The sequence below is a fragment of the Palaemon carinicauda genome, chromosome 5 (assembly GCF_036898095.1).
Source record: "Palaemon carinicauda isolate YSFRI2023 chromosome 5, ASM3689809v2, whole genome shotgun sequence".
Classification (NCBI taxonomy): domain Eukaryota; kingdom Metazoa; phylum Arthropoda; class Malacostraca; order Decapoda; family Palaemonidae; genus Palaemon; species Palaemon carinicauda.
In genome coordinates, this window is record NC_090729.1 from 87,779,463 (window position 1) to 87,802,088 (window position 22,626).

A 22,626-nucleotide genomic window follows, 5' to 3' on the forward strand; every position below is an offset into this window, starting at 1 on the left:
AGTGGTGGGCCAGTTTCATATAGATAGGACTCTCTGCATTCTGTCCATTTGTCTCTCACTATGATTAAAGTGGGGATAATTGTATTCTTGAAATATACTTGAGCCCGCTCTAATCATTGTGGTACCAAACCTTTGCGGTAGGGCAGGAAGTGGACATATGGGAAGCAGCTCTCGCAGGTGTCATTGGGTGAGAAATTGATTCCATGGAAGGCAAATAGGATCTTAATATTTTCTTTCCCTTATACTTATTCTTTTCCATTTGATTTTTTTATTTTCATCATTATTCTCTCCCCCCCCCCAAAGAAATAATTACTAATCTTAATATTCCCCGTAGCCATGGACCAATGGGCAAACCTTACATACTGGTGATGACTTCTGTTCATTTTGATAAAAAAAAAAATTCTGTTGACATTGGAAATAAAAAAAAAAAAAAGTTTCTCCAACATACTAATTTATCCATTGTTGTTACATAGAAATCTTTGGTTGCCTCTTCTGTAGGTCCTCAAGTGGCTAAAAGCTTTGGGGGGTAAATATGAAAATAGAGTTCTATATTGCGTAAGTATTTCCTGCAATGTTGATTATCAAATATTATACAATTTTGTAAAACCTTTTGAGAAAATTTACCGTCTTAACTAAAGAATGCCTTGACATAGTCACTCTTCTTCAACACGGGGTATAGTTTCCTTGTAGAAGCTTTCTGATGGGCAAGAGGGCTCCTTTTGTACAGGCGTGATCATGTGCCTACTGATCAGGTTTATCTTGTCATAAGTTCCCTATGGTTCCTTATGTCATGTATTTGTCCTCAAATGTTGCCTTATGTCTGGGTAAGGACGGGATGTATTTACTTTGCATAAAATTTTCCATATGCGCTATTGATGGTTGCTCGTTGGTTGCTCGTTAACCTTGGCACTGATTCTTGTAAGTAAAAGGCTGTGAATTGTTACATGCCTTTTAATTTTACGCCCTACTATTATAATTGTAATTACTGTAGCGGCATTAACGTTAGTGTGCCTTCTCATTATTATCCTTCCTGAACATAATTGGATTTAGTCTCCTGGCGGGTTTTGGTTCCATACGCCTCACCTATGATGCCTCCTTTAGTTTCGGGTTACTTAGGGTTCCCCACACTAGACTCAGGTGAATTTCCAATTGCGGAGGGCGGTCTTTTGGTCCTTATTGCCTCCTTGTCAGACCATCATGCTTGTCAATACTGCCTCCGAACTTTTCTGGGATATATAATTGGGAGTGATACCTATGCCTTGACGGAGTAATCCTGTGAGTACATTTCGGTATTGGGACCTCTCTCTTTGAGGCTTCCTACCGAGGCATAGGTAATTCTCTGGCACACTTCCATCAGGATGACATGGCTCGAGCCCAAAAAAAAAGATTCTGACGTAGGTAAAATCTATTTTTGGGTGAGATAGCCATGATGTCCTGATGGCCCACCCGCTACGTTGTCCCTCTCCGATGCCTCGTCGGATGCCTCTTCTTATGGTAGTTACGCTGTTATATGGAATGAATTCATCATGGACAAACAGTGCTATGAAGGGAGAGGATGTGCAACGGCTCCTCACCTATCCTCCTCGTTAGATTCCTAGACTGGGAATGCGTGCCTGATTATATATGATATCTTATGATAGTCGTTCTGGGGGTTAGAACCCAGTGATACCTGATGGTAATTCTCCTGTAATATCACTTGCTGGAATATTATACAGTAGGAAGCTGCCGGAAGGAACTTCCATCAGGACGACATGGCTATCTCACCCAAAAATAGATTTTTTCCTACGTCAAAATCCGTTATATATATATATATATATATATATATATTATACAGTATATATATATATATACATACTTTGAAGTCTCACAGGATTATAATACATGAGAGGGGGTTCCCAGCCCCCTCGTCCCGTCCCTTTTAGTCGCCTCTTACGACACACAGGGATACGTTGGCACTATTCTAATTGTTTTTATGCCCTCACGGCCACAGGGGGCTCACCGTTATGAAGCTTCATCTGTGGTGGATAATGGGGGAGGGTCGGCTCTGGCACCCTAGCATTACCAGCCGAACTCGGTTGAGTCCCTTGTCAGGCTGGGAGGAACGTAGAGAGGATAGGTCCCCTTTTTTGTTTCATTTGTTTGATGTCAGCTACCTCCAAAATTCGGAGAATTGCCTTGTTATATGTATGTATGTATATATACATACATACATACATATATATACATATATATATACATATATATACATAAATATATATTACACACACACATATATATATATATATATATATTTATATACATATATATATACCTACATATATATTATATGTATATATATATGTATATATATATATATATATATATATTTATGTACATATATATACATATATACATATATATATATATATATATATATTTATGTACATATATATACATATATATATATATATATATATGTACATATATATACATACATACATATATATATATATATATATATATTATAAGTCATGAGAGAGAAGAGTAATTTACCATTTTAGCAGGTGGGTTCAGTGGATCATAATAATAATAAAATAAAGGTATTTGAATGAGAATACGATCAAACAAGATTTAAATATAGTAATGCAAAAATTATTTAAAAAACAAAACAATTAAACTTGAAGTCCATATAAAAGAAACACAAATGCCATAAAGGACAGGGATGACACAATAGGACAAATGACAAATGACAACCATGTCTCGAAAAGTAATCACACTGGAAATTGAAAACGCTTGAAACAAAATCACAATTCGTCATTAAACCCTTACAACAATATCACTTATACTTAGGTTAGAGATACATCACAATAAAGGGGACTGCTTTTGGGTTATAGATACATCACAATAAAGGGGACTGCTTCCCTGCCGGATACAAAAGTCCTTGATTAAGTTGCTGAGTGGAGACTGATTCAAAATTACATTTAGGGGTCGAAGAAATTTAGGATGGGCGAAGCAAGTAAGAACAAGGAGTGTGAAACAAGGCAAACAAGTTTCTGGGAATGGACAAAGAAAAGTGGTATACAGGGAAAAACAGTCAGGCAAAATATCTACAATAATTACAATAATGTGGAAGGTGAAATACCTCCCCCTAGAGGATCAACCCCAGCGGAGTGGCTTGATCAAAGTAAACACCTTACATCTCCTGAGAAGGTTGAGAATGGGCCTGTGACAAGGCATCAGCAAATACGTTGTCGCTGCCCTTGAGGTGCTTTATTTGAAGGTTGAAGTTTTGAAGATATAAAGCCCATCTTAGTAAGCGCTGATTATGGGCCTTGGTGCGCTCAAGAAAGGTGAGGGGGCTGTGGTCCGTATAGACATGAATGACGGGAGCTCCTCGTAGATAACATTCAAACTTTTGGAGAGCAAGAACCAAATTTAAAAGCTCCTTCTCTATAGTACTGTAGGACATCTGATGAGGCTTGAAGCTACTGGAAGTGTATCCTATTGGGTGAAGTACCCCATCAATTTCCTGCAGCAACACTCCTCCAGCACCTGTGTCGCAAGCGTCTACTTGTAAAGAGAAGGGTTTAGAAAAATTAGGACTGTGTAAGACTGGCTCTCTACTCAAAAAATATGTTGAATGTTCAAGTGCTGGCTGACATCTCTCATCCCATTCATACTTCTTTTTAGGGCTGGTAAGACTATGTAAAGGGGCAGCTATTGAAGAAAAATTACGGCAAAACTTCCTGTAATATGAAACCATACCTAGAAATCTTTTAAGAGAATTCCTAGTCTTAGGTTCTGGATAGTCAAGAATGGCATTAACATTTGCAGTTTTAGGCCTGACATTACCTCCACCCACAATATGTCCCAAGTAAGTAACTGTAGCTTGACCAAAAACAATTTTTTTTTAAATTTATTGTTAACTGGGCTTCTCTTAATCTATCAAAAAGCATATTGAATTGTTTCATAAGCTCTTCCAAAGAATCTCCTATCACCAATATATCATCTAGATATGCAAATACTCTCTCTAGATCCTGAATAGTGTAGTTAATTATGCGTTGAAATGTGGATGGGGCATTTGTTAAACCAAAAGGCATTCATTGGCTTATGTCCAGGCATTTTCTTCTCTTCGGCGGTAATGTACGTTCGACTAGGCATCTTTTTCCAAAACAGACCGGTTTCATCACAGTTGAAAACCTGCTGCTCTACGTAACCTTCCTCCGCTACGATGCTTTCGAACTTTTTAACAAAGTCTTTAGCAGCTTTAGTGTCCGAACTCGAAGCTTCTCCATGACGAACAACTGAATGAATCCCGGTCCGTTTCCTAAATTTCTCAAACCAACCTCGAGACGCCTTGAATTCCTCCGTCGTAGGATCTGCTGAACTCTCCTCCATGTCACCCCGAGAGCGCGCCGCCTTCGAGTCACTGTAGATAGCGCTGGCCTTCTCACAAATGATCGTTTCCGTGATCGTATCGCCAACAATCTCCTTGTCTTTGATCCATATTAACAAAAGTCGTTCCATCTCTTCAAGGGTAGGGCTACGACGTTTAGAAATAATCGTGATCCCCTTCGAAGGTTTCACTGCTTTAATGACTGACTTCTGTTTTATGATCGCCGAGATCGTCGACATATTCCGGCCATATTGTTTAGCGAGATCGCTAACACGTACACCTCGCTCATGCTTTTCTATGATTTCCTGCTTTAATTCTAATGAAAGCATAGACTTCCTCTTTTTCTCACCACTGCTACTACTTCCTGAACCGAAACTAAGCTTTTTAGGACCCATGATTACGGAACACAGAAAACAACACGTGAAAAGGCAAAATAAAAAACTGTTAAAACTGAGCGAATAGAGGACAACCACACGATGCGCACGCGATGAGAGGAATGATCAAGGTGACGCTCGATTGGCGTCCCTCCGATGTGCTGCAGTCTAGCGGCGTCAACAACAAACTACGCTGCACGCTTTCGAGAAAATTCCACGGGTAAGCGTATTGTGTACGTTGTATGTTGGAGCAACACTTCGTATGTTGAGACAGAAATTTGGTCGAATTTTACTTCGTATGTTGGAAAATTGGTATGTTGAGACAGAAATTGGTCGAATTTTACTTTGTATGTTGGAAAATTCGTATGTTGGGACAATCGTATATATATTTATATATATATATATATATATATATATATATATATTTATATATATATAATATATATATGTATATATATATATATATATACAGATGTGTATATATATGTATATATATACACAGATATATATATATGTATATATATATATATATATATATTATGTATATATATATATATATATATATGTATACAGTATATATTTATATATATATATATATGTATATAATATATATATATATATATATATATGTATATATATACATATATGTATATATATATATATATATTTACTTATATGTATATACTTATTTATATACAGTATATGTATATATATATATATATATTATATATATATATATATATATACATATATGTATATATATATACATATATGTATATATATTTATATATATATATATATACTTATATATATACAGTATATGTATATATATATATATACTGTGTATATATATATATATATATATCTGTATATATATATGTATATATCTGTATATGTATATATATACAGTATATATATATATATATCTGTATAAATATGGATATATATATATATATATATCTATATATATATATATATATATACAATACTTATATATATATGGATATATATACTATATATATATATATAATATATATATATATATATATTATATATATATATATAATATATATATATATATATATATATATAAACCATTGTTTTTCCTGTGTTGAAGAAACGCAATTTCTAGGACTAACCTTGGGAGAAAGTTGACTTTGGTCTTGCATCTCATAAACCGGAAGTTTAAATGTTAGAGATTTTAAATATTTTTACATCCTGGGGACCAGATCACCAGACTCTCCTTAGACTGTATAAAGCCCTTATTTTATTGGAAATTTTATATGGATGTGAAATATATTCTTCAGTTTCTGCTAATTAGTTGATTCCATTCACCATGCTGGTATGAGACTGGAAACTAGTGTTTTAGATCATACCCCATTTGTAGTCCTTTAGTTGATGCAAGTGAGTGGCTTCTGGACTTAATCGCCAGTCTACTATGATTAGATATTAGTATAGGTTACTAAGGTTTCCTAATTTACTGTTCTTTGAAACTACCAATAAAGAATTTTTTTCCCTACTATTAGGCTCTCTCCATCCCCAATGCCTTATGGGTTCAGAGTGAAACAACTACTGAATAGCCTAAGTCTTTTCAGGAGCGGGCTATTACCTTCAACTTATGAGTCACCCTTCCATGCAAAATTCCAGAGATCTCCCTCTGTATTTACTTAATTACCCCTAAAGGCAATAGGATAAATGAAAAAAAATAACTTCAACCTTTTTAGAACATGCAGAACAATACAGGGATAGTATATTCATATTTACGGATGGTTCCAGCTCTGGATTTGGCAAATGATATTTCAAGTGTTCCAAGTTCTATGACCTCATTGGAAAGATATTTTTTTTTCTTTATTGTGAAGGAGCTCACTCGGAAAATTCACAGCAATATCCTAATTGTAAACGGGAACAATCAATCATTGAAACGGCAAATAATGAACATATAACCACAGCAAGGAAAAATCTCAAGGATCAACTTACTCAAGAATTTTATCCAATCCACAAAAGTCAACTTCCAGTCCCAATACTGTACATACTACAATAGGTCCTAATTTACCGAATAATGACCAGTCCACCTCCAGTGCATCAAATCACTCAAAGTTATTGCACTGTGTAAGTGAAAATTCTAAAAATACATGAACTCATATTCCTGTACAGAACAGCTTTGACATACTAACTACTTCTGTTACTTCCAAGGATACAAAGGGTAGAGATGGTTGATCCTCTACCTAAGGAATCTCAATCTAAGAAAAAAAAAGGGAACTAGAAAACAGAAGCCTTCCAAAAACATAAAAGCAAATAATGAAGAATATGTTAGCGAGCCTAAAGAGTCTTACGAATTTTCTATAAAAGTAGATTCTGTGGCTCGGGGAACAAATAGAACGTTTGCACAAGCAGAGAGAATGGCTGAACTCCCAGCTTTTATTTCTGAGCCCAACCAGGCTACCAAACATGTAGTAAAATGTAAGTCCATAAGAACCCTTATGATAGTCAAGAAGCTGAATGAAACTCAATGGACTATAAACGATTAAAAGAAATAAATCAATCACCAGTTATTGGAATCACTAGTAACGCAACGCCATTATATAAGACCACAATAGAGAATAAAGCAGCCCACAAAATATCGTGTGATTGCAAAGACTTCTTTATTTCAGAATTTTTTGTTTTTTGTATGTCTTTTGACCATCCGGTAAATAAGCCGCCACCACAAAATGACGTATTTCTTGTAACAGGGACTCCTCATCTAAAAAAAAAAAAAATAATTATAAAAAAGTCTAACCAAAATCAAACCAATAACCAGGAAACAAATCGTAATAAACATCAGAAAATTGCATGTATCTCGATTTCCTTAATTTTCTGTCCTTAGATAATTCAATGGAATGTTAATGGTAAAAAAAACCCATTTACATCGAAGGGAAATTCAAAGACTATCAGAAAATTATAATCCTATTGTAACATGCCTACAGTATACTAACGATACTGTTCTTTCAATAGGAAATTACAATCTAGCTTCTCACTCAGTCCCTTCTTCTGATGTGTTTGGTACTGCTATGTACATCCATAATAAAATGACTTACAGTGCTAAAATATTTAATGCTTCAGAAATATCTGGAATTAAAGTACTTGTGGGTAATAACTTTTTAATAATTTAGATATATACAATCAATTCTCTTATAACTATAAATTGCAAATTCTAACCAAAGAACTCTCAGATATGCAAGAAAATTTCCTCTTAATTGGGGACTTAAATGCCCCTAATCCCCTATGGTACACTAATTGTGTTAACTTTGAAACAAATGGTTCCAAGGTTAAACAAATAGTAAATGATCACAACCTATGTATATTAAACTAAGAATATAACAGCATTTATTATTCAAAAACCCTTTGAATATATTCCTCAATAGACTTAATTCGTTCCAACAATATTGTAGATAGGTTAGATTGGAACGTTCTAGACGACCTTTACAGCAGTGACCATTTTCCTATTTAGTAACCATGTTCAGATGTACAAGTCCTCCCACTCAGCGTTATAAAACAAATAAAGCTGACTGAGATAAGTTCAAATTTTATCCAATTCAAATACCCCCATTCCATTATTCACAAGATCATGATGGAACAAATGAAATCTTTGCGGACTTCATCAGACAAGTAGCTGACAAATCCATGCCTCTGGAGCTCGACCAATGAAAAACACTGTTCCTTGGTGGTCGGTTACACTGGCTGAAATAATAAAGGAAAACCATGCAATTGGTAGAAAATTAGAAACATTAGATAAAAGATTTAAGAATCTGAGTACTGGTCCCCTTATGATTGGAAGTACAGTTGATAAACTAGTTGATATAACACTGGAAATTAGTGTATTAAAACCATATTTTAGTAAAGTATCTGCTAAATTTACAAAAGTAGATTTGAAAGGCAGGATAATATCAGGGCAAAAGTATGTGTCTAGTACATCAGAAAATACCCTAATGCAAGAAGTGTGGGAAAAATTGAGGAAAATGAATGGTTCCTATAACAGACCTGCAAGACGTGTATTAATGCATAACGGGTCCCCAATTCCTGATACACTGGCCATCTGAAATATTATTGGGTGAAATATTGAAAGCATAAGCAATATTAAGAATCTCTAGCACCAGTTTCAATCAATAAAAAGAGAAGAAGCAATTATGCTGACTTTTGATACAATGGAAGATTATAATATAAGGTTTACGGAAGAGGAGCTGGAATTTGTCCATCTAATTGCAGTTTATCAGCCATGGTAAAGATAATATAAATTTTGATATGATAAAAATTCTAGCCCCATTAGCAAAGGCCTATTTATTGCAATTTTGTAATTATCTGTGTACCAGACATCTATATCCAAATACATGGAAACATGCACTAGTAATACCAATAGCTAAACCAGGAAAAGATCCTAGTAACCCAAACAATTATAGACCAATTTCACTGACCAGTTATATTTGCAAATAACTAGAAAAAAAGGGATTTTGATGTAGGAAAAATCAATTTTTGGGTGAGATATCCATGTCGTCCTGATTGAAGTTCCCTTCGGCTGCTTCCTACTGTATAATATTTCTGCGAGTGATATTACAAGATTCTAACCCCCGGAACGACTATCCGTAGATATCGTGTATAATCAGGGACGTATCCTAAGATAACCATAGATATCTGCATCCCTAATAGACTTTTCCCAGTCTAGTCCTCTAAGGGGAAGGATAAGTAAGGAACCGTTACATATCCTACCACCTTTCGGTGCTCCCATATGACCCTGGCACTTCATTCCACATCGCAGCGGAACTACTGTGAAATAGACGCCTCCTACGAGAAGTTGGGGTGGGAGACAATGTAGTAATGGGCGGGCCATCAGGACGACATGGCCATCTCACCCAAAAATAGATTTTTCCTACGTCAAAATCCCTTTTTTGGGCCCGAGCCATGTCGTCCTGATGGAAGTATACCAGAGAATTACCTATTACTTAGTAGGAGGCTTTGAATAAAAGTCCCCTTACCAAAAAATGCTAACCATCTTGCTCTGACAAAGCATAGGCATCAATTTCTACCTTTATTCCTGAACCATACTAAAACTGTATTTGAAAAATATAGTGGTCTTCTAAGGAGATAGAGCCGGACCTGGCTATCACCTTCCCCCAAGGTGAAGACATCCCATATTAATGGTGAGATGTCAATCCGCTAAACTGTTATAAGATCAGTGAGTAAAATGTATGGAACAAAATACCAAACCACAAGCAATTTGTATCATGTTCAGAAAGGGTAGAAAATAACAATGGTACACTAATTTTATTTCCACTAAAATGAAATTAGGGCTGAAAATAAAAGGTATGCATCAATATACAGTCTTTTATTAAAAAAATTTTGAGCAAAGAATTATTACAAATAATATGATAAGCAAAGAGATCATATATTGTATCCAACCATATATCCTCAATAATTTTGTACACAAGTTATCATGTGGGAAAAATTTATGTAACCTGTCATAAAAACCTGGAAAAATGCTTATAAAAATAAAACAAAAGATAATACTGTAAATAGTCTTATACCTAAACACATAATTTGAACTACCTGTATAGTTTAACCGGTTCTCAAGTAGGTATACAGTACTATAGAAAAAAAGCAGGTTTTTCATGTTATTCAGGGAAACGAAAGTGAATCCTGAAAATCAAAATAAATGTTTTTTAATGATCATGAAACAAAAACCGACAGTTTACTCATTAAAAGAAATAAGTGGGAAGAATGCCCAGGGACGCATTTGAGGGCTACGTCGTTGCAGCGGGTTTAATAACACTACCCACCGCCACCACAAAATGACATATCTCTTCCAATTGTTTCATATAATGCTTGAAGAACACCCTAGTGGACTTCCAACCAGTATGAAAAAAGTTATGTGAGGAAGCCACTTTCGTAGGGTCATGACCCAATTGCATACTAGCCGGATCCACTCTTCGTATAAAATATGCCATCTTTGCTCTCACATATTTCAGAGACAAATCTGATCCTACTGTTTCACCCTTAAATAACTGACCACCTTTAAAATGCGTTCTGAAAAGATAAGCCTTTAAACACTGCACTGGACACAGGGTGAGATCACTTACGGGGGGAACTATTTTCCACGGTCCCCATCGTTTAGAGGGAAGCTCATTTTTAGCCAAAAAGGTAGGATCAGGATATAAATCAACTTCACCATTATCTGAAATTCAATGTGACCCTCGTCTCTAGAGAGACAGCCGCAATCTCACTAACACAAGCACCAGAAGCCATGGCGATTAGAAAAATAACCTTTTCAGTCAGATCACGTATAAACGCAGTTTGATTGTCAATTTCCGAAGCGAATTGTAACACTTTATCCAAAGACCAGGAGATTGGTTTCGGTGGAGCCAACGGTCTTAACCTTGCACAAGCTTTGGGAATCTTATTGATGAGGTCCGAGTTAAAATCAATATCAAAAGCATATAAAATGGGTCTAGCTAGGGCTGACTTGTATAACGATATCGTGGAGGATGCTAGATCTTGCGCGTGTAAGTCAATCAGAAACCCCAAACAAAAATCCATAGTGATAGAGCCTGGATTCTTGTCCTTAACGTACTTGACCCATTTCTTCCACGATGTTTCATACTGATTCGAAGTAGTGGAAGTTTTATAATTATCTGCAAACACTAACTTGTCACCTTGAATTTTGAACCTCTTTTCCAGGGCTAATGCGAAAAAATCATGAGATGAAGGTTGTTCGTTTTCCATGACGAAGCGAAGACAGTCTTCCTCTGTACTTCCTGGGACAGACTTGGGTTGGGCACCGGCACTAACCTGGGGTTCATTTCCGTCACTATGGTCTACCAGTTGCTTTTCGGCCATAGAGGAGCAATCAGGGCTGCTGTCCCGCTGAACGATCGAACTTTGTCCAAAACCTTCTTGAGAAGATTGAAGGATGGAAACAGGTAAATCCTCTCCCAATGATTCCAATCCAGGTTCATCGCATCCATGCTCACTGCTGCTGGATCCATATTTGGTGCTACATATCAGGGAAGTTTCTTGTTGAGACTCATTGCAAACAGATGTACTTGAAGACCAGGGACTTAACCCTGCACGAAAGAGAATGATTCTCCGTCTAGAGACCATTTTGTCTCTTAGAGGATGTGTTCGAGATAGGGAGTCCGCCATCACATTCTGTACTCCATGAAGGTGGGATGCTGACAGATGCCACCCTTTCCTCTGAGCCAACGTAAAGATGGCGAACATTACATGATTTATTTGAGGAGACCTTGACCCTTGCCTGTTGATGCAATGGACTATTACTTTGCTGTCGAGGACTAAACAGATGGGAATATTCTACTTCAAATGTAACTTTTTGAGGGAAAGAAGACTGCCTTGGCCTCCAGAATATTTTTTTGGGCTCAGGCCATGTTGTCCTGATGGAAGGTTCCTTCAGTAGCTACCTAGGGTATATTTGACTACAGTGGATATTACCCAGAGAATTAAACTAAAGGTCTACAGAATTCTAACTTCTGGCGCGAATATCCTTAAAGTTGCCTTTTAGGATATCGCATAATAACAGGGGAAGTATTCTTGACACGCCACATAGCTATCTGCACCCCACATAGCGTTTACGCTTCGAGGGAGAATAAGTGGCAAGATATGGGAGGAGCCGTTACAAAGTTCTCCTCCTCCGTTACTGTTATGGGCACTCGGATGACGTCATACCCGTCGCCATCTTGGATGACGTAGCATCCACCCGCCATTTCATTCCTTTTCGCTGTAGCGTCATGACCAGGTGTTTTTTCCCAGTTTTTTTGTTATATCGGTTATCATGTCGCAATCTTCAGCTTCTCCCTCTGGAAAGTTGAGTATTCACCTCCTATATCGTATAAATGCAGCTCTAGCCGTAAAGTAACGTTTTTCTCGAAATAGGGATTTGCTTTCGTGGCAGAGCGCTCGCCTAAACCGGAGGCATCTCGGCGCTGTCGTTTGCAACGCATGCTTTATTTAGTTAGCCAGAACGACTGTCCCGGTCTCATAGCTTCTCTCGTATTAGCTATTTAGTCTTCATTGTTAGGAATTAGTTATATTATGCCGTTAGTATCCATTAGGTTCGGCGTAAGTGTAGCCGAATATCTCTCCTAGGCCCCCTAGCCTAGATGCTTTAGGTTACTTTCATGCATGATATAATATGTGTTCCTGGTGTTAATTAACGTTAATGAAGATATTAGGCAATTTTACGTATAAGATATGGATTGCGTATGATTTCCTCTTCCCTGATCGTATACCAAGAGTTTCGATGAATCAGGTAGTCGATCTCTATGCCACTAGGCTAGTAGCCTAGTGGCATTAGTATACTTTCACACAATATCCCCGGTTACCTTTATGTATTAGGTAATCTCTTCCTCCCTCTGCGGGTAACCCAAGGTTACAATCCTGGCCATCCCTGCCGCGATTTGTCATTCTGGTAGGGTTAGGCTACGGTTTTCTGTCCCCCTTCCAAACCAAAGCTGATGAGTTTGAGTTAGGGTCAGAACCTCAGAGTACCTGTCGTGTACCTCCAGCTTCCCCCATTAGGATGAATGTATTCTACTGGACCTGGTTGGTAGGCTTAGGGGGCCTTGCCCCCCCAGACTGCACTTGAAGGTGTCTGAGACCCCATTCGCCCTGTAGTCTAGCGACTAGTCCTGTGCTCGGAGTTTTGGGACTGAAGGATATGAGCATCCTTTGGCCTAACTTAGATATCATGGGTATTCTGGTTCTTTATAGTTTGGGACGGTTTGTCGATACCATCCCTTCACTACACTAACCTACCCTAGGTTGGAGAATGTACTCTTCCTACACCTGGGATAACGTTGGTACCGAAACAGACTTCCCTTGTTGCCTAATGGGGACCGGCTCACACCGGCTCCTCTCCCTCCCCTCACAGGACCCTTGCCCCTACCCCTATCTGTCCTTTGGTGATGGCCTAGCCATCACACCCCTGTCCGCTGTCCTACAATCCCACCGAGTGCCAGCGGGTTGTAGGACTAGCTAGGTCATTCGCCTGTTGGGTCTAATCTTTTAGTTTCCCTCTATCATATGTTGCTATGGGATTGCTGTTTCGGCTAGCCAAACTGCCGGTAGAGGCCCTCTAGTACCTTAGAGTGTTCTTCGGCCCTCCCTTGGACCGCCATCCGCTGCCCCTGTCAGACTGTTACCGGCATGGCTGCGAATGAATGGAAGCTTGATCACTACCGTGCTCTCCCCTTCCATTTGAACCCTCCTTCTAGAGGAAGGCAGAGTTGAGGTGACGTGCTGCCACCCCTTCATCTTCCTTCACTCATTGCTTTCTCTCTCTCTATGGGCTGGTACTATCACTTTGTTGACTGCCGGCCGCCAACCTTGCCGGCAGAAGACAGGTAAGGTTGGTGGTCTGCTAACCATTAGCTCACTGTCACACCTCACTCTGCCGGCTGTCGCCGGCAGTGTATGCATAGGCCACTACTCAGTCACATTGTATGATGGCGGAGCTGGTGTGCCTTCAGCCGGTGGCCCACAGACTGCCGTCGTGCCGCCAACAGTTCAAGGGTCGCCGGCAATTCGGCAGACCGCTGGCATTACAGAAGGGTTCTCCACTACCCAGCCACATTGAATGATGACTGGGGCGGCGTGCCTTCTGCCGGCAACATGCCGGCGTGCTGCTAACCTAACTATACTGATGACTGTGCCAGCTGAGCTATCCTAAGTACTAGCCTTGCCGGCGACATGCCGGCAATGTCTATTGTATGAGAATATACAATAGCCAGTACATCTGTAGTATTAAGATATACTTCAGACAGAAAACTATAGTATACACTTATACAATAGATATCTTTCCAACGTACTCTGTGCATCCAAGCGCAGTCCCTTGTTGAGACCTACCTGGATTGGGGGACTGACCTACCCCTCTTCACTACTCTGATTGTTTATCAGCCCCTCCAATTCTCACTATTAATTTCCTGGAAGTTTGTGTTGATTACACTATCCTCTCTCTTGGATCAATATCTTCCATCGGACCTCCTACAATGACGTCCTAGGATTAATAGTGAGAAGGGTCACAGCAATTGGCTGGGCGGGATTCACAAGTATGTGTCTTTCCTAATTCTTTTCCAGCTTACCTATCCTAAGCTTACACCATAAGAAAGGATTCAATTCTATAATTAATATGATTTTAAGTCTACGGTGATAGACTTCAACATACTCATACTCTTCTCTTTTCTTTACAGGAGGAGTATATCCAGTGCGAGAGCGCCTTTGGCAGTGTCCATCGCAGGGACTTCTACGGTCCTGTGGGGTGACGTACGCACTCCCACTGCTCCGTTACGAAGGGGTCTCTTAAGTATTGGGACCTACAGGCGTGCACCACGTGAAAGGACCTGTTACGTGAGGGATTTGAGACTCCCCAGTCCACGGAGTCAAGGGATAACGTTCGGGAGAAACTACGCAAGTGGGTGTGTGGTTTCCAGAAGAACGCCACAGGGCCTTATCTTCCCAGCGAGCGCATGAGGGCCATGCTCTTCCCTAGGGCATCTGCGGATGCCGTAATCCCTCAACCTCACCCTGAGATCCCATGCATCCAGCTGACGATCGACTCGGATGTCTCGGATGCAATGAAAGACATCCACATTGAAGATGATAGGATGTCAGAGGTGTCGGAAGGCACCGAGAAGGACATTTTGGCTGATGTCCAAGAAGAGGAGTCTACTGTGGCTCCAGAGTCGGAAGAAGAGGATGTGCCATCCCGTTCTGTGACGTCGACTCCCGCCCCGGAACCGGTACCTTCTACCTCGTCCACTCCCTTGCCTACGAAGTCGGACGAGACAATGGCTGCGATTCAGACCATGATGGCGATCTTCGACGAGAAGATCAAGCAGAGGGACGCGGAGTTTAAGAAGGAGATTTTCCGCCTGTCGCTTCAACAAGGGTCTCAGAAGAGACTCAACGTCAAGGATCTTCACTCCTGCTCAGAGATCAACCCTTGGAAGCATGCCGAGTACATGACTATCACCAATGGGAAGATAGTTATCTCGGACAAGCTAGGCGCCATCCCCATTGAAGATGTGGAATTCTGGCCGAACTTCGATTCGTACCCTGACTGCTTTGTTCGTCTCAAGACGGAACCAGCTTCCAAGGAAGAAATGGAGCCTAAGGAGGTTATCATCTTCGACCACTCCAAGGCTCAGGCGCTGTTCGTCAGCTGCCTGAAGGAAAGGGGCTACACCAACTCCAAGGTGCCAGCCCTAAGCAAGAAGCACCCATCCTTTCTTGCTCCCAACACCATGGTTTTTCCCTTCGCATAAAAATCCTTCAAGGCAGTACTGAAGGCAGTGCAAGCGGGAAAATCTTACCCTACCCTCGAAGAGTGTAGGCCCCTCTCCTTAGCTCTGCCACCTGACGACAAAGACTGGAAGGACATCCAGTTGACTTTCTCGGTTGGGAAGTTGGAGGCCGACATCGCTGGACGACAGTTCAACGAAAACCTCCCCAAGCTATCTGATTTTCTACTTCGTAGGGAACAGGATACAAAGGAGAGACTGGCTGCTGCTCTCTCTCTTCAGGTGTCCATGGAGACAATGGCCGGGGAACAGAGGACCCCGGACATGTTCATGGTCCTAGCCAAGACTCACTTGGCAACTCTGACGAAGGACTTCTATAGCTTTGTCAGAGAACAACGGGCGTGCAGGGAGTTCGTGTTCGCATCTGCGACCGTCAAACACGAACCTCGGAAGTTGATTTCTTCCAACATATGGGGAAAAGATCTTTTTCCCTGCGACGAACTCAGAGTCATCCTGGACTTGTCTCCTCTCAACAAGTTCATCGAGAACAACAAGTTCAGGATGCTAACCCTTCAGCATATAAGGGCGCTATTGCCCAGAAAGGCATACACAGTCTCAATAGACATGGCAGATGCCTACTGGCACATTCCGATGAATCGCCAGATTTCCTCCTACCTAGGATTCAGGCTTCAGAAAAGAAAGTACACTTTCAGAGCCATGCCCTTCGGGCTCAACATAGCCCCAAGGGTCTTCACGAAGCTTGCAGAAACTATCGTTCAACAACTACACCTACAGGGCGTACAGGTAATGGCCTACCTGGACGATTGGCTGGTGTGGACAGCATCGGAATCAGAATGCCTGCAAGTATCCAAGAAAGTGATCCAATTCCTGGAACATCTAGGATTCAAGATCAACGCCAAAAAGTCTTGACTATCTTCAGCTCAAAAGTTCCAATGGCTAGGTATACATTGGGACCTACAGTCACACCGTCTCTCCATTCCATTAAAGAAGAGGAGAGAAATAGCAAGGTCTGTCAAGAGACTCCTCAAATCCAAATGGATTTCAAGACGTCAACAGGAGCGTGTGCTCGGCTCCCTCCAGTTCGCTTCGGTGACAGACCCAGTGCTGAAAGCGCAGCTAAAAGATGCATCAGGAGTCTGGAGAAGATGCACTTCAAACGCTCGAATAGATCTCAAGAGACCACTCCCATTTCAGCTTCGATCACTCCTCAAGCCATGGTCAGAGGCCAGCAAGTTCAAGAGGTCAATGCCTCTACAACTGCCTCCACCCTCAGTTACCATCCACATGGATGCATCGCTGGAAGGATGGGGGGTCACTCCCATCAACACAAGACTCAAGGAACTTGGTCCTCCCTGTTCAAGACGTTTCACATCAACATCTTGGAGGCCAGGGCAGTCTTCCTCACACTGAAGAGATTGTCTCCTCGCTCCTCAATCCACGTGCGACTGACTTTGGACAGCGATGTGGTGGTCAGATATCTAAATCGTCAAGGCTCACGATCGCCTCAACTCAACAATGTGATATTAGCCATCCTCTGCCTAGCGAAGAAGAGATGGCACTTATCAGCAGTTCACCTCCAAGGATTCCACAATGTGACGGCGGACGCTCTATCCAGGAATGGTCCCTAGACGCAGAATCATTCTCCTTCACCTTACATCAAGTCCCGGAACTGCAGATCGACCTCTTCGCAACGAGCGACAACATGAAACTTCCTCGATACGTGGCCCTGTACGAGGACCCTCGTGCGGAAGCAATGGACGCCATGTCCCTGGACTAGAACAGATGGACCAAGATTTACCTGTCCCCTCCACCCAACCTTCTGCTCAAGGTCCTCACCAAGATGAGATCCTTTCAAGGAACGACAGCCCTAGTGGCTCCCAGTGGCCCCGGAGCCACTGGTTCCCCCTGATTCTGGAATTACAACCAAAGCTGATTCCACTGCCGGACCCAATTCTGTCCCAACAAGTTCAGAAGTCGACTGTCTTCGCTTCATCACAGAAAACCAGAGCTCTTCATCTCATGATTTTCTCTCCCTTGCCGTAAAGAAAAGGTTTGGAATCTTGAAGAATAGCCTAGACTTCTTGGAGGAATATAAGTCAAAATCTACCAGAAGGCAATACGAGTCATCTTGGAAGAAATGGGTAACATTTGTCAAGGCAAAGAATCCGAAGGAAATCACGATGGATTTCTGCCTGTCTTTCTTTATCCACCTTCATGAACAAGGTTTAGCAGCCAGCACGATCACTACGTGTAAATCTGCCCTGACAAGACCCTTGCTTTATGCCTTCCAAATAGACTTGTCTAACGAAATCTTTAGTAAGGTGCCGAAGGCCTGTGCTAGACTTAGACCAGCGGCCCCTCCGAGACCTATCTCATGGTCTCTTGACAAAGTGCTACATTTCGCTTCAGGTTTGAACAATGAAACTTGCCCTCTGAAAGAGTTGACCCAGAAAGTTATTTTCTTGTTTGCTTTAGCCTCAGGGGATAGAGTTAGTGAAATTGTGGCAATATCTAGGGAAGAGGGCCACATTTGACCCAGAAAGTTATTTTCTTGTTTGCTTTAGCCTCAGGGGCTAGAGTTAGTGAAATTGTGGCATTATCTAGGGAAGAGGGCCACATCCGCTTCGCTGACACGGGCGAGCTCACCCTCTTTCCTGACCCAACGTTTCTGGCTAAGAACGAGTTACCCACAAAGAGATGGGGTCCCTGGAGAATCTGCCCTCTGAAGGAAGATGCCTCTCTGTGTCCAGTGGAGAGTCTAAAGGTCTATCTTCGCAGAACTTCAGACTTCGGAGGAGGACAACTCTTTAAAGGAGAAATATCGGGGTCAAACCTGTCACTTAAACAACTACGGGCAAAGATCACCTACTTCATTCATAGGCAAGGGAATCAGGTTTGGAGAGTTATTTTTTGAAACTGGATTTATTGTTGCTGACCAGGCCTGTAATAAAGGATTGTATTTAGACTGTGCTATTCGATTGCTCAACCGTTGATGACCTGGCCTGTGGATTTGGATTGATGATGATGATGATGATAAGGATGATGATTACTGCTTACAAAATCAGCGAGGCAGTTGTGGCAAATTGTCACACAGTTTAATCTATTAAAGCTGTGATAGTAGTAGTTGTGCCATTAAAGACAGTTGGCTTAGTGAATGACTACGAAGTGTTTTTTTACTTGCGGAGTGTTAGTGAACACACGCAATATATATGTTTGGTGATTTGAAGTTAAGGTTATGGTTGGTTTTTATGTCCTTTTTGTTCAAGAGTCCAGTTTATGATAAAGTAAGGGGAAAGTATGTGTTGAGGAGACAATTGTCAGTAAGTAAGATTCAAGGGTGTGGGGGTTGTTTTTGCAACATCCCGCCACATTATTTTGGCGCCCGAACAGGGACTGCCAAGGTGGGATTGAAGCTGGACTCTTGGACGAAGGACTGATAGGATTAGGAATTAGATTTAAGGCTGAAGAACAGGTTGATGAAAAATGGAAGAACAGTTAAGGGTTTTGAAGGAGGAATTGCGGCTGAGTAAGGAGCGTGAGGAGAAGTTGCAAGAGAATAAGTGGTTAAGGTGTGAGAATGAGGAGATGCATAGGAAACAGGGAAATTCAGGGAACTGTAGAGAGAGTGGAAGAGGGTGTTGAGATGAGGATGCGAGAGAATGAAGAACGAATGGAGAAACGAATGGAAGATATGATGGGGCAAGTCATGGGGATGATGAAAACTATAATGGGTGAAGGTGCAGTCGGAGGAGTGTCCTCAGCTTCGGGTAATGGGTTGGTAGTGGAAGAGAAGGTTAAGGTAGGTGATAATGGGAAAGGAAGTGATAGTGATAGTAGTAATAGTGATGGTGATATTGAAGATAAAGGAATTAGGCATAGTAAGGATGAACAGAAAGGTGAGAGGAAAGATGAAAGGAAAGGTAAAAGTGATGTGAAGAAAGAGAAGAAAAAGTATCAGGCTGATAGCAAGGACGATCGTGAATGGGTGAAAGTGGTAAGTAAGAAAAAGGGTAAGAAGGGAATGGTTAAGGATAGGAATTTAAGTGTGGAAGTGGATTCATTATATTCAAATGAGGAAGAAGGTAACAAGGGAGTAGACAGTGATGATAGCAGTGAGAATGAACGTGATGTGTGTAAGACTGTGTTTATGAGAGAGGTACCTCGGTGTGAAAGGTTCAACGAGCATAGCAGTTGGGATGTATATGATTTTTTCAAGGAGTATGAGAGGTATTGTCAGGATAAGTATGATGATAGTTAAAGAGTTTGGGCTAGGGAGTTAGGAGAATATTTGACTGGGTATTTGTTGACGATGTATGGAGTGATAATGAGTGTAGGTGACGTTGATTATGAAAGTGTGAAAAAGAGAATAATTGAGCAGGTAAAACGTATGAAAGGGAGTGTTAGGTATAAGCGTAAGAATGATTTTGATGAGGCAAGGATGAATGCAGGAGAAGCTATATCAATGTACGTATGTAGGTTGGAAACGTTAGCTAGGAAGAAGTATGGGGATGAAGGCATAAATGAGAATAAGGAGTTAATGAGGAAGGTTTTGGCAACAGTACCTGAGAATGTGTGTGAATTTATTAATTTGAAACGCAAAGAGAAAATGAGGTGGACGCAAGAGAGATTGACATGGGATGATATACTAGTGATAGTTGAGGATTATGAGTTAGATAGGTGCATGAAAGAAAGTAAATCTGTGAGTGTAAGAACTGGAATGGAAGAAAGTGTAATAGAATTTGGTAGTTATAAGGATGCAATTTTGAGAGGACCAACGAGGGTAGCTGATAATGTAGTAGATAGGAGTGTTAGGGCGAGTAATGTGGGAATACCTGTAAGGACAAATGAAGGATTTAGGCAGGGTAATTGGCGCAATAGGGATAGGAGTGTGAGTGCACATCGAGGTATGTCAGATAGTCGTGTCCGTAATGAAAAGTGTTATAGATGTGGGAAAGTAGGACATAAGAAGAATGAATGTAGATGGGCTCTAGGTGCTTGTTTTGGATGTGGTGAGGTAGGGCATAGAATTAGTGAGTGCAAGAAAGAGAAAGGGATAAAATGTTATCGGTGTGGTATGACTGGGCACATAGCGAGTGGATGTCGTAGTAATCATATGAATATAATTTGTGGTAATTGTGGTAAGGATGGTCATTATGCTAGAATGTGCAAGGAGCCGCGGGGTATGTGTAATGAATGTGGTGCAGATGGGCATGTAGCTAGAGTATGTAGGAAGAAGGGATTAAGTCAGCCAGGATGTTCGGGAAATTAGAGCGTAAGAGGGTTCAACTGGGTGAGTCCTCCTGTGTGTGGAGAAGGAATAGGATTAATGTTTGTGAGAATGGGATGATTAATTGGTTGGAAATGAGCAAGTATAAACCTAGTATGCATGAGAAATTAGGGCTGGAATATAGGAAAAAGAGGCGTTTGAAAGTTTTAAGTGAGGAGAAAGTGCAAGGGAAATTTGTAGGTATAGGTAAGAATACGAATAAGTATGACAAGGGTGTAAATGTACAAGTGAGTGTGGAGGATAAATGTATTAATACAGATGAAATGTTGCTGAATATGAATGATACTTATAGTGTGTGTGGCTTTTCGTTAGATGATGTAAAAGAAAAAATGAATAACGCAAGAATGAGAGACAGGAGAATGATAAGTAGCATGAATGAATCTTTTGCTAAAGTTGAGAATGTTTTTGATGAAATGGATGAGCTGTTTACAGAAATGAGTGTAATTATAGGGCCAAACGAGAACGAGGTAGATGGGATTGTACATGATATATTAGATGATAGGGATTTAGATAAGAATAGTGTTAATGTAGCGAATGATTGTGATAAGGAAGAAGTGAATGAGAGAGTATATGGAGGCCCAGTTACTCGGAGTAGAGGTCCCGTTCCCGACTGCAACTGGGTTATGAAAAAAAAATAATGTAAGTGTTGTGTGAGAAGGATTTGGCAAAGTAAGGGGGGAGGAATGTGGAGGATTTATTTTTGTTTTATTTTAATTTTCGTTTTTTGCCAAATCCTGAGAGAGAGAGAGAGAGAGAGAGAGAGAGAGAGAGAGAGAGAGAGAGAGAGAGAGAGAGAGAGAGAGAGAGAGAGAGAGAGATTGTTTGTTGTGAGAAAGACTGTTGGTACAAATGAGATTGTTTGTTTATGTTTTAGTTAGGTTACGACAGTGGTGAATGTCTTGGGTGAATGCTTATTTTGATTGGACTGCTGCTCGATTCAGTTGTGTTTGAATGCTGGATTTTACTTTATTTAATCATTTTTCGACCAGCGTGGAAGTTATTATATATTTTAACAGCCGTGATTCCTCCTTTGAGAGAGATATTTTGAATATTGATTGATGACCTGGCTTGATATAAGGGACTTGGAACTGACTGCTATTTTAGATTTGGATATAATTGGTAACGACTTGGCTGTAATAAGGAATTTTCGGATGATGATGATGATGATATCGACGACGATGACACCCATGACCCCGAGGAGTTCAGGCCATTATGAAATTTAAGACAGTCTTTGGGTTTCATATAGTGGTGTTGTGCCATAAAAGACAGTTGGCTTGTGTGTATAGA

The 22,626-nt window shown here is 40.5% G+C and overlaps 1 protein-coding gene across 10 annotated transcripts in view; it reads left to right on the plus strand.

Moving 5' to 3' along the window:
- The window catches only part of Tango10 (transport and golgi organization 10), a 1,007,732-nt gene that overhangs the window by 886,656 nt on the left and 98,450 nt on the right, over positions 1 to 22,626 (plus strand). The gene's annotated exons all lie outside the window — the stretch shown is intronic.